General features: G+C 27.1%; 1 protein-coding gene across 1 annotated transcript in view; it reads right to left on the bottom strand.

The window, feature by feature from the left end:
• LOC107165281 (uncharacterized) overlaps positions 1 to 12798 on the bottom strand; it is a 253096-nt gene extending 240298 nt beyond the window's left edge. The window contains exon 1 of the mRNA XM_089220731.1: positions 12308 to 12798. The gene's annotated coding sequence lies outside the window, so the exon portion shown is untranslated. The remainder of the gene's footprint in view (positions 1 to 12307) is intronic.
• Positions 12799 to 13022: the final 224 nt, after the last annotated feature.

Below are 13022 nucleotides of genomic sequence, written 5' to 3'. Positions count from 1 at the left end.
TTTCACTAGTAATTAATTTTTTTAGTAAAAAAGTATTGAATATGTTTTATTATGGTAACATAAATGATTTTTTTTTAATCATATACCGTACGTCGATGTATTATATTAATAATTATATAAACAACTAGATAACGGTGAATTTTTAGAACACGGATTTCAATAACTTACATTAACAATGTGTAGTACATATTGTGAAAATATGCTAGAATAAGTTTTTAAACTGGCTGTATAATTATACGGAGTAAAGGAAAATCTACACAATAAAATATTTGCCAACCATTAATTGAAAAATTTATACAAATAGATTTTTAAAAAAAATTCAAATCTTAATTATGATGTTAATACATAGAATATATTAAATAAATAAATGATCATACATTATTTTGCAACAACCATAGGTATTAAATAATTCAGTTTGTTCAATGCAAAACAAATAATTTTGAAAACAAGAAAATTCACTTTTCTTAAAAACAACAAGTGTTCGGAAAACGATAGGTTTCGTGGTCAATAAATGTATTATTAGAATTTTTCTACTCACAAAATAATATATTACACCTTTTTTTTAGATTTAAAAATCAGTTTATGGCTTAATTTCACTTCAATATGCAAAAAGTCAATATAAGTAAAATTTGCAATAATCTTCAACTATCCTAAAACAAAATATGCAGTCGTATAAACGTCCAAGCTATAAGTCACAGTGTATATTATGTTTATATAAATGCAAGACTGTGGAATTGTATTTATACAAAAAATAAAACTGTTTTTATATTTATCACCAGTTAGGTGTATCTTATAATTTATTCTGGATTTTTTTATCTTCTTATAGACAAAAGTATACTTGAAAACAAAAAAATGGTAGTGTATTTAGAGATCTATAAAGTTCATAAAACCGTCATAAATTCTGTCTCAATCCGAGTTGGTTGTCAAAATTAATACTTTGATAGCTCAAACTTTGTAACATTGTAAAAATTATGAGTTTGATTGTCTACGTAGATAATATATCAACTTTAAATTCGACATATATGATCACGATCATGTATCGTGTACAATCACATAACATTTTTCTTGTTGTTAGGTTTCGTTTGGCCACACAATCATAATATCTAAATATAACATGATAACACGCCAATTTAATTTTGTTATTATTTTTTTTTCGTTATATCATGTTCATTAAAATCTACTGTACATGTAATATCATTATAATATATCCACAACAAATATAAATTAATAATTAAATTTCATTATTATATATATATATATATATATTTTTTTATAGGTATCTACATGTTGAAAATAATTAATGACAATTCTACAGTGTTATGAGTAATGATTATTTACAATTTTTATATATTGGTTATTCGTTATTTGTATTCAAGTTTTATAGGCAAATTTAAAAACAAAATCAAAGATAAATCATTTCTAAACCCTTTAATTATTATTTACCGTTAGGTGAATAGTGTATATAGTGTGATATTATATCATTGTCAACTTTTGAATGCGTTTCTTTTCATATCATTTTTATAAATAGCAATCACCATATTAAATTTATTTATAAATGTATAAAAAATAAAATATTATTATAGCGGTTTTCCAATATTTGCAATTTTTTAATTTGTTCAATTTTTTTTTTTTTTTTTTTAATCATATTAAGATTCTTTTTGGGTCTACTTTATGTATACATTGAACCCTTCATTTTAAAATGTATGCAAATTATATTTTCTCGTATACTTTTACAACAAATTTATTATAAACCGTTATTTATTTTCAAATATATTGTTATTGATATTTATTTTTTCTTTAATATGCCCAGTAAAATAAACTGATAATTTGTATAATCCACCTTTTTGATAAATTAATTTATAATCCAAATTTTAAAGCAACCTATAAGAAACTAAATGAGTAAACTTAGATATTCAATAAATTGATAATTATATTTATAATAACTTAGGTACTTAATTTATTTTCATTTCAAAGAATGAAATAATTATTAACTGTGAATAAGAATATGTAATGTGGCACATTGTTTGTAATTTTGTTGAACAAAAAATAATCATCACAATTAAAATTTGAAAATAAAAACAAAATTTAAGATCGTTTGAAATGCATAACTTTTATTGAGCCAGTAGTGCATTAAAACAGAATTGTATTATGTGCCATGTAAAAATTAATAAAAATCCTTTTTCCTATCCTTTTCCAGGCATAAATACTAATGAAATATTTAACCTTAATTATATTTTGTACGAACGAACATGATACTTAGTTTGAAGTGCCTATTGTGTTGAAAGGTACCTACATTGTACACTTACATAAGAGCCACTGGTTATTTATATCAAACTGTAGTTGCTTATAACGATAAGTAACCGAAAATCTCAAAGTAATGAATATGATTAATTAATTTGACAGTTGGCTATCAACATAATTTATTAGCTGGAGCGATAATATAGGTATACTTGATTGATACAAATATAGTTTATATTATAACGATGCATAAATATTATTTTAGTTAATTTACCAAAACTTTTAACTAAAAAATGGTTCAAAAGCTCCAGCGCAGAAACAATTTGTATTCTTTCGAGCATGAATTTTTAATACTCGTAGTTAAATAATGATGGTAAGGTTAATTTATAAAACTTTCTCAAAAACAGTAACCTTAAGTTTATAGTATATTTTTATTGGTGTAATATGCGAATAATCAGAATAAATTACGATAAAAAATGTTTATTAAAAAATCAAATACAAAATAAGCATTTTTTTAAATGTTTAATACTTTATTTTAAAAAAGAAATTATAATATGTAATCCATTGAAAGAATTAAACATTATAAATAGATGAAATTTTGAACAGATGATATAATAATATATCAATACAATTAATCATTATATCATATTTTATTTTAATTCATATTAAGTATTACTTTAAATTAATATAAAAACATTAAATTGCATCACATATTTAATTTGAATTTCCGTTAATTTTATGAATTAAAGAATACATTTGGTTAACGTTCTATGACAAAAGATATCTATATAGGTGTATAAATGTGGGATTTTTTTTATTACCTTTCAGCTTAACTATTACCGCTCAACAATTAGGTATAATATTATTGTTATTGTATACTCGTATACCTGAAATAAGAAATAATATCTATCTAAATATTAGGTGTGGGATTATTAATATATTTTATTTTATATTTCATTAGTTTTGGAGAAAATATTAGAAAATGCACGAATATAAAAAAAAAAAAATGATGAGAATATAACGCAACAATAGTCTTAGGCTTCCCTGGTAATTTTCTCTTAAACATTAAATCACAAATATGTAGATATTTATTTTAAAATTATTAAAAGTTACATTTAAAATATGTATGTACTTACTTTGCACCTACTTTAGCTATTTTAAATTATTCTTGCGTTTTAAATATTTAAAAATGATGATAATATTGTATTATTTTCAGTACTTAGTAGTTTACAAGAACTGCTTGAAATGTGTAGGTTTATTGCTATTAACACATTGTTTAAAGAAACGTATAAGATTTTTGCAACAAAAGTTTCTTCAAGAGGCTACCAATGATTATCTGGTTCCGTATATTTAAAACGTACCTATGTCAACCAGGCATGCCAGTTTTGAAGCCTTTTGATTATTATCTCATTGCTTTATAGTAAAGCTAAAAGGTCACATTTATCCATATGTCAAGGTTATATTTTCCTCAAATTCTGTGCTTTTGGTTAATTCCATTATTTAAGTAAATGCAATATTTATAAATATAAATTTCAACTATTTACACCCTAATTTAAAAAAAATATTTAACAACAGATAATAAAATTAATATTAAGCAAACGTCAATATATTTGTATTTATTCAAAATTTAATAATATTAAATACACTCATCTCATAATTATTGTAAACAACCATTGTACATTTTATCACGTATTTCTAATTTAAAATTTAATTACTGATTGCCTTTAACATAAGCTTTGCTAATAGAAGGTAGATAAATTAATTATTAAATTTATCCATAGAACAAACTCGAAGTAATAACATTTATTGATTCATCTAAAATCGTTATAATTATTCTATGATTAATTTTTTTGGCAATCAAGTTAAACGGTTAGTTAATTAGTTAAATTTTGTATGGATATTAATAATAATTATACATTTGGTATTAGGTTTCAAAACGTCTATAATTGTATAGTAATTATAATCAGCAAATATCTTTAAATTCATTATATAAATTGTATCTTTGATGTTATCTATATAACGCATTTACGCATTCAAGTAAAATATTGTTTTAATGTCAATAATGGGTGAATTGGAGGTAAATGGGGTTCAGCTCTGACAATATGTACTAATTTAAACGTCATATATACGGAGATGGAACTTCTCAATTTGTCAGTGTACTTAAGAAAGAATTATTCTTTGATAATTTGACCTTCAAAAAGACATACTTGCCACAATTACCGTATATCGTTGGTTATCACGTTTGTCTTGTAGGTTACCTGCACTTTTATTTATAGTGCTCATTAAAACGTCAACCAATAGTGTTACTGTCTGCTACAAAATTTAAATGTGGTTTATGATGGGATTACTTGGGATGGAAATATAATTTTACTATAATATCATCATTATAATTAGGTAGTTTTTGATGTGTATAGTGTATACACATAAATATTATGCAACCCTAATATAATATTTAATTTAAAACATTATTTCAACAAATTATTACATACCACATAATATAATAATATATAAGTACTCAATAAAATAGGTAATACTATATGCCATGTGTATATGTAATGTAACTTGGCCAGTTGGCCATTAAAAAAAGTTTGGGAATTGATACAACTAGTTTTCGCTTATTAATATCCTTCATGATTTCAAAGCAACAATTTTCATCCGAAAAATCAATTAGGTACTTTCTATGCGGTTTATTTATAATTATCTGAAGATGTCAAGTTCTAAATTTCCAATTTAAATAATTGATATTCAAATTATTTAATTAATTTAATTTATAACTAATACGTACTCAATAATTAAATTTTAAATATAATACAATTAAATTTATTTTTACAGAGATGTTTGGATAAAATGCCATTTGCATTATAATTTAATCTATAAACATAAATGAAATGTAACTTTGACAATATATATTTATATTTTATATTCTGAAGTCATTTTCGCTTATTAGAAAGTGGATATTTTATATGGTATTAGAGTTTAACCAAATTAAAACAATCCAAATAGTTTTAAGTGGAAATTATTTTCATCACCATTATAAACAATGTAGTGTAGATACTCGAGGGTACAAAATTATTACAATGGAAATGTCAGAATACATAGAACTTAGAAGCAAAGCATGTTCTTCATAAATAAATGAAAACGAAATAATATTTCTTCTACAAAATAAGGTATATATTTTGATATTTAGTATATTATATTATACGTATAATAATAAATAGAAAAAAAGAAGATCACTTTATATACCAAGCATGCGATAATCATCTCACTGTGCAACAGATAATGACGGAATGCCTACTATATGACCAAATTTGCCACAACCTCAACACGAACCAAAGATTAGACACAATACTTGGACCCAACCCAGACCAGAACAAGATAGTCATTAAATTTCTTCAAAAAACTAATTTAATTAAGCTAATATAATAAATTGTAAATATGTAATATATGTATAAAAATATGAATAATTTGCTGCCAAGTTGTATTCTAAAGATCAATACAAACAATAAATAGAAAAAAGTGTAACGCAAATTTTAAATATTATGAATGTCTTTAGATGAAAACAAAATAGGCTTATAATAAATTAACTCGTTTGAAAGAGATAGATTATCCTGTAATGGGCTTGATAATTTTATTATAGTAATATTTAAATAATGAATAAAAACCCATCAAGTGTATATGAAATATTTAAATACTTAGAAGTAAATATTAACTGGTCTATAATGAATAAATGTGTAAGAAATTGAAGTATACCTAATTTATTTAAACTTAAATCAAAATTAAAAAAAGTTTTTATTTTTAATTTCAAGATACTGAATGATGTAACAGTTAGACGTTAACTGATAGTTATCTATAAAATATAATTCCTGCAAAATGACTTGAATTGTTTGTTGTATTTGTAATGTATATTCATAGTTCGAATTAATATGGTAAAAACATTATCATATTTATTATTATTTAAGAAAAATAAAATTAGATTATTTATTAAATAAATAATTATAACAATAAAACTGTGTGGTTTTTTATTTTGTTAGCAAGTAAAAAAATAATAATATAACAAATATTTAAATAAATGTATAAATGTATAAATGTATAAATCATTAAGCATTACTTTGTGAAAAATATCAACATATTTTGAATTCACTAGAAGGAACAAGTAAATATAGTTATTTGAATTTTTAATTAAACAGAACTTTATGATATTTAAACAGATAAATGGTGAAGAAAAATAATACTTGATTCAAAAATCAATTGTTTTCATTTAACTTTTGATTTTTTATGGAATTTTAATTTATGACAATCCAATTGTAATTTGCGAGAGTGATGAAATCATGAAAACGTAATTAATGATATATAAGTACGTTAAAATGTATAGCATATCTAATATTATTAATTATAAGTTTTATATTGTCATGCCTACTTTGAAATTTTTAATTTATTAAATAAAGTTTAAAATACATATTATAAATTGTGATATTAAATATTATATTATTCGTAACTTTAAAATTACAAGATAATTAGTTATGAATTAAGTTATAAGGTATGCGTATATTTTTAATTAATTATACTATTAAAATTCGATTAAAAAAAACAAAAAATTAATATATTATAATCAATAAATTACATTTTTTTTTTTTTTTTTTTTTAAAGAAGGAAACCTCGATAGTGTGACCATATTTTAAATAACATAGCCATTTTATAATAATTAAAGAGCAAAATATAAATCACACAACCTCACCCATTCCCAACCACTTCTCTAAATATAATCTAAGCTGAACGTGTTAATTTTATGATTATATACGTCAAGCAATTGAATATAATATTTGACCCATATATTCATCATATATTTAAATTAAATAAATATTTCATTATTTTACTAGAAATCTTAGAAAACTTATTTTGGGAGGTATAACAATATCTAATAACAGTAATAACCAATAAGAAGACAAATTTAAGAAATAAATAAACAATTTCATGAATTTTTTATGTTTGAAAGAATTATAAATTTATATTTAATTTATATGATATATTTTTCTGTCAGTAAATAGTTAAATTTAATTACAAATGTGTGTAACAGAGTAGTTTTTATATTAAATTAGTTATAACTATTATAATCGATAGACAGGTGCCTGTAATTATAAATATCTATTTTCAATCACAGAAATTATTAAACTCATAATAATGATATTTAAAATTCTATCTTAGTTATCAGGATGTATGTACAGTCTGTGTGGATGTTATATTTTCCATTTTCAATACCTAACAAATTAATGATTCCTTAAATATTTTTAATTATTTTACTTATACTTAAATATATTGTTTTACTTAAAAATGGTGTGCACAAATAGATCATATTATGCTCATGAAAAAAAAAAACCATACAAACACCATTGAAAAGTAATAATTGTAAAATGTATATTACATTTAAAAAAAATATTTTTATCATTAGTAAAATGAAAACCATTTGTGTTATTCAACCTTTATTGTTGTCATTCTAATTCCTATAAAATACAAAAATATAACTTGACCCAATTCAAACCGTTTAATGTGCAACAAGTACCACCTAGCATGAATAATTTAAAGCATACGCGTGATTGTAAAAGAATGACTTGAACTTGGCAGTTTAGCCATTCGACAAGGTTGAATATGGAAATTGGCAGACATTTCCTGACCCTATAAAGTCATAACGTCCAGAAATCCCTTGGGTTTTTTTTTATGGGCACTTTTATCTTATTTATTTATTAGTTAAATATTTTCACCCGTAAAGTATTTTATTCAAACGTATTAAAATGGATTGAAAGTAGAAAAGTAAATATATCATATAATGTACTGAAAATGTAATAGAAATATATAAATTAACTGTTTCAAGATCAAATCATCTAAAAGTAGCACATGCTACTGCATATGATATTAATAATTTCATACAATTAAACAAGTCTCATTAATTTAAATGTAGTTTACAGAATGGGTCATAACCTGGTGGAAAATTACACAGTATGGTTTTCACCCTTAGAGACTAAAATAATAATTACATTATTTTATTATTTCTAGTATTTTCACATAATTAGGTATTATTTAAATAATTAAAGTTATTACTATATTTTTACCAATGACCAAAATTACATAAAATATATTATATTAATTATCATTTAAGAACCCAATAATATTTAATCGTAATTATAATTAAATGTATGGACAATTTGAGAAATTAAAGTAATATAATATTACTTTCAAGTAATTAATTAATTATTTTGTGACTGCTCGGGAATATTACTCATGCACCGAGAGTCATGTGGCCACCTCAAAATACTAATCACGGTCGCCAACCCCGTGACCGAGGCACAAGAGTCGGAGTGTCGTGGATTTTTTATAATCTTAATAATAATATAGTGCGTTTGGACCAGGAACATGGGTGACCAGCAATAAAATCACAAACCTCAATTTGCGGGAAAATCATACATTTTACTATATGATAATAATTTATGTTGGGCGCCGAGAAAGCCACGGGCATAAAACTCGGTCAGAAAAGAAATTAATCAAAATAATAATAATAATTTACCCATAATAGGTTATAAATCAATCATAATAACAACAATGATCATAATTTATATTCACATTACATACCTGCAGCCGGCTCCGACATAGCGGTCACTGGCGGGTGGCATAATATTGACACCAATATAATACACATCATTATAATTAATACCGAATAAATAAAAATGCTAATCAACACTAAATATATAATTATCAAGACCCTAAGTACCACGGTTAAATAATAATAAAAAAATAAACGCTACATTACCAATACTTCGGTTTGCTCAGGTGCCGCCTTTCGGCGCACCAGCGAAAGCGGGGTCTACTCGTCGCTCATTCTGTGACGGAAAAAAATGGAGTGTCGTCTCGTTGCTCTGTCGGCCGATACCAAGCTATGGTGGTTGACACGAATAGGAAAACGGCAAAAGAGGAGGTCAATGAGCATAGGTTTAACAATAATGAGTGGCTGATACTGTGGGTGACATGGTAATTGGTATAGTGATCGTCGGTGTGAGTTGACCTTTGCAGTTATATCTATTCCACGGGTACAAAGAGAGGAGCGTGTGTGTGCTACTGTCACATAGGTGGTGTGGTCATCGATCGGTGGAGACTTATGTACGCGGGATTAGCGGTCTAATCACACCGCGTCTAATGTACCTGTAATATCTATATAATAATATTATGTGCATAAGGTATTTGCGTTGGACGTCACAGAACCCTCCCCCCCCATGAAAGTTCACCACACCGGGGAGAGCTTTCATGGATCACGATGTTAACGCAAATTTAAATGATAATAATAAGTAATAAATAAGAAATAACTGATGGAAATATCAGACGAATAACTATAGCGACCAGATTATTACGGTTTCTGAGTGCTTACTAAGACTTCTACCGGTTGCAGTGGTGAACTGATTGGTTTATGAAATGGACGGAGGTGAACTACATTGTAAGTTCCAATATTTCTGTTGGTGTCGAGGTCGGCTAGAGTATATGCATTGCCTTGACTGCGTCGGGTGATCACGTACAACCCTTCGTATAACAAAAAGAATTTTTGTATGCATTTGTCGACAGATGAGCTAAGGCGATGCGTTTTCACCAATACGTGGGTACCAACAGCAAATGATACTGGTATGGTCTGCTTGTCGTGGCGGCGTTTTCGGCGTTCGGAATGTATAAGATCTCTCGGGCCATGGTCAGTTTGGTTCTCTGCGCTAGGGGTACACGAAGAGGAAATGAAACAACATTTCCGAAGGGTTTATATTGCTCAACGGAAAGAAAAAGCTCTTGTGGAGTGTGACCCGTTGACTCGTGGACTGTATTGTTTAACACCCATTCGATATAGGATACATGCCGTGGCCATTCTGTATGGTTTTCGTGACAGTACGCCCGGAACATGCGGCCGAGTTCTCGCGTTAATCTCTCAGCTGGATTGGACTGAGGGTGATACACGGAATGGCTAAATGTGTAATTTGAGCAGGTATGAGTACCTCATCGTATAAAGGGTGCCAAGTCTTCAAAAATACGATTTTTCTTTCCAAAATACAAAAAATGAAGACATTTCACTTCCTCTTTTAGACCCTACTAAACTCATGCAGTCTGAAAACCCCTGCAGTTCCAACCAAACCCGTACCTAAGCTGATACCACAGTCAATCAACCACCAGTCAAATTATCTGTTAGTTTAAATAAACGTATCAACGAAATCTCTAAAATTTTGTATCCATTAATCAAGTCATAAATGATTGTTTTAAATAATTTTAATTTAATCATATCCACTCCCTAATCATTGTTATTACTTTTAAATTATTTTGATCGTTTAATTTTCATATTATTATTATCTGTATCAAAAGTATATGTTGTTCTTCTGTTTTTTTTTTTATTGATATATTTAATTAATTCACTCATCTTACTGTTAAGCTAAATATATTCTCATTGTATTAATCTGTGATTGTTGAACGATAATAGTTTTATACTGAAAGTTCTCAGTAAAAAAAAAAAAACAAAACATCATAAATAATATCCAGTTAATACGTTAACATTGTGAAATCTAATAAGTAAATATTGTATATATTATTTTTAAATATATCTGATATTATAGAACTGATTGAACTTTATTATGGTTTATGCCATAAATCGATTAGTATTTTAATCATTATTGTTATGTAAGATTATCGATATTTTTACTTTTGGTTAGTATAATCAGTAGGTATTGGAAAAATAATAAATTAACCCAACTAGGTATAAGCTGTATTTTAGATGAAAATTAATATCGTGTTTGAAAAATTATTTAATATATTTTAGAGCATAATTTATAATATGATTTATATTATATTGAACAGTATATTGTTTTCATTCAAAGAAAACAGAGTTGATATTGAAGTATATTTTGTGTCGAAAACAGGTGGTGTACAGTACTACAGTGTATATGTACTTAAGGTCGCCCAGAACACTCATTCATTTAAATGTTGACTTTCCTTATTAATTTAAATGAGTTGTGTAAAAGTGATTTTGAATTCCAGTAGTGTACCACTTTTGATATTATTTTGAATAACTTAAATATTTAAAAATGATGACTGACGAAAAATGATGAACATAAAATGAATAAAATATCAATATCCAGTAAAAATGATGATAAAAAAATTGATATTAGAGTGCACAAATTTTCAAATTGTTATGAGTTATGATTAAAATCATATGAATACGTCGTATATTTAAATATTTTAAGTGTTTACTATATAGAGTATGACTTAGCCTTTTATACAAATTGGGTTATAATATTATTATACAGTATCTACCAAATAATACCAAAAATATTATTTAAAAAAAACTAGGTAGTGTATATTAAGTTGTTGTGTGATAAATTAAATAAAAACGAGTTAGATACTCCTGCTGGAAATACAAACAGAGCAAATTAATTAGATAAATTTGATTTGTTTATTTTTTCGTATTATAAACTATTACTTAAATATTAAACCCAAGGAACAGAAATTATTAAAAGTGTTTCATATTTAAATAAATATATTTAACAACAATTTCATCAGCAATATTTAACAATATCATAATGTTCTTTAAACATATTTTTGAATAATTTGTATTATACATAGATCATTTCCAATCAGTGTATAACATTATTAGGTAGTTTTGGGTTTTGTGTATTGTTATTTCATACTTTAACATAGTATAATACAATAATGTGGTACACTACCGTCACTTGATATGATCAATATATTCAATATCCACGTAATTATTATGTGCATTTATTAGATGAAACGTTATTGGTCACGATACACTTTGCTACTTACTCTACTTCTACTTATTTGGTTGTAATATTCAAGAGTTATTTTACCGCAAACATACAAATCTTCTACACAAGTTATTTGAATACGACTATAATATGGTAGAATGATATAATCTAAGCGACGATCGTCTAATAAGACTATGTAAGTATAATAAAAAAAAATATATATATATATATATATAAATAATGATCATCATAAAAATACTATGACGACATAATAATGATAATAATATTATACTCACGTGTTTGGTGCGATGGCAACGATCGTAATTTTGTCGATGACGGCGGCGGTGACAATGGTCATTCGCCGCACTTAACCCATCGGAGTGGCGAGTGATAAACGAACCGGTGGGGGGGGGGGGGGGGTCAAACTCGAGAGGGTGGTGAAAAAACGAACGGAAAGGGTTCTTGCTGTGAGGGGTCAGTGGGGGTGGGGATTGAATTTTATAAAAAAAAAATTTTACGAAAACTTATGGGCCGTCGATCCGGAACGGGACTGGACTGAAGTGTATATTTCGTGTCGGGGGTTCTGCGAACCACAACAGCGGAAACCGACTGTACGTGAGTGTGAGTCTCTCGCGGGTGCGTGTGCAGCGATTGTCTTCTCGCGCGCGCGCACGCTCGATCGTGCCGCCGTACGACTTGACCGGCGCGTGTGGTGTGTCCGGCTGCGGAAGGAACGCGCACGTCGTTTATGCTCCGCGGACGGCCGACTGAACACGTGTGCGCGAAAAACCACCACGGGTACGACAGTCGACTGGCCCGATGATGGCGCGGTAGTGGCGGTGACTTTGGGACGGCCCTTTTTTCCCGAAGAGAGCGCGTCAGGCGTTCGCGCTAATCGCCCGGCAAGTTCCTATATTATTATGTTATAATAATATGCCTATGAGACCTACGAGACCAATCGGTGGTCTCCTACGGTCGTCGGGACAAAATAATATTATATAATTTCGTTGG

Source organism: Diuraphis noxia, unplaced genomic scaffold (genome assembly GCF_037042655.1).
Source record: "Diuraphis noxia isolate RWA-SAM2 unplaced genomic scaffold, SU_Dnox_SAM2 contig0002, whole genome shotgun sequence".
Classification (NCBI taxonomy): Eukaryota; Metazoa; Arthropoda; class Insecta; order Hemiptera; family Aphididae; genus Diuraphis; species Diuraphis noxia.
The sequence above is the reverse complement of the archived record's forward strand: the minus strand, read 5'-3'. Positions and strand labels throughout refer to the sequence as shown.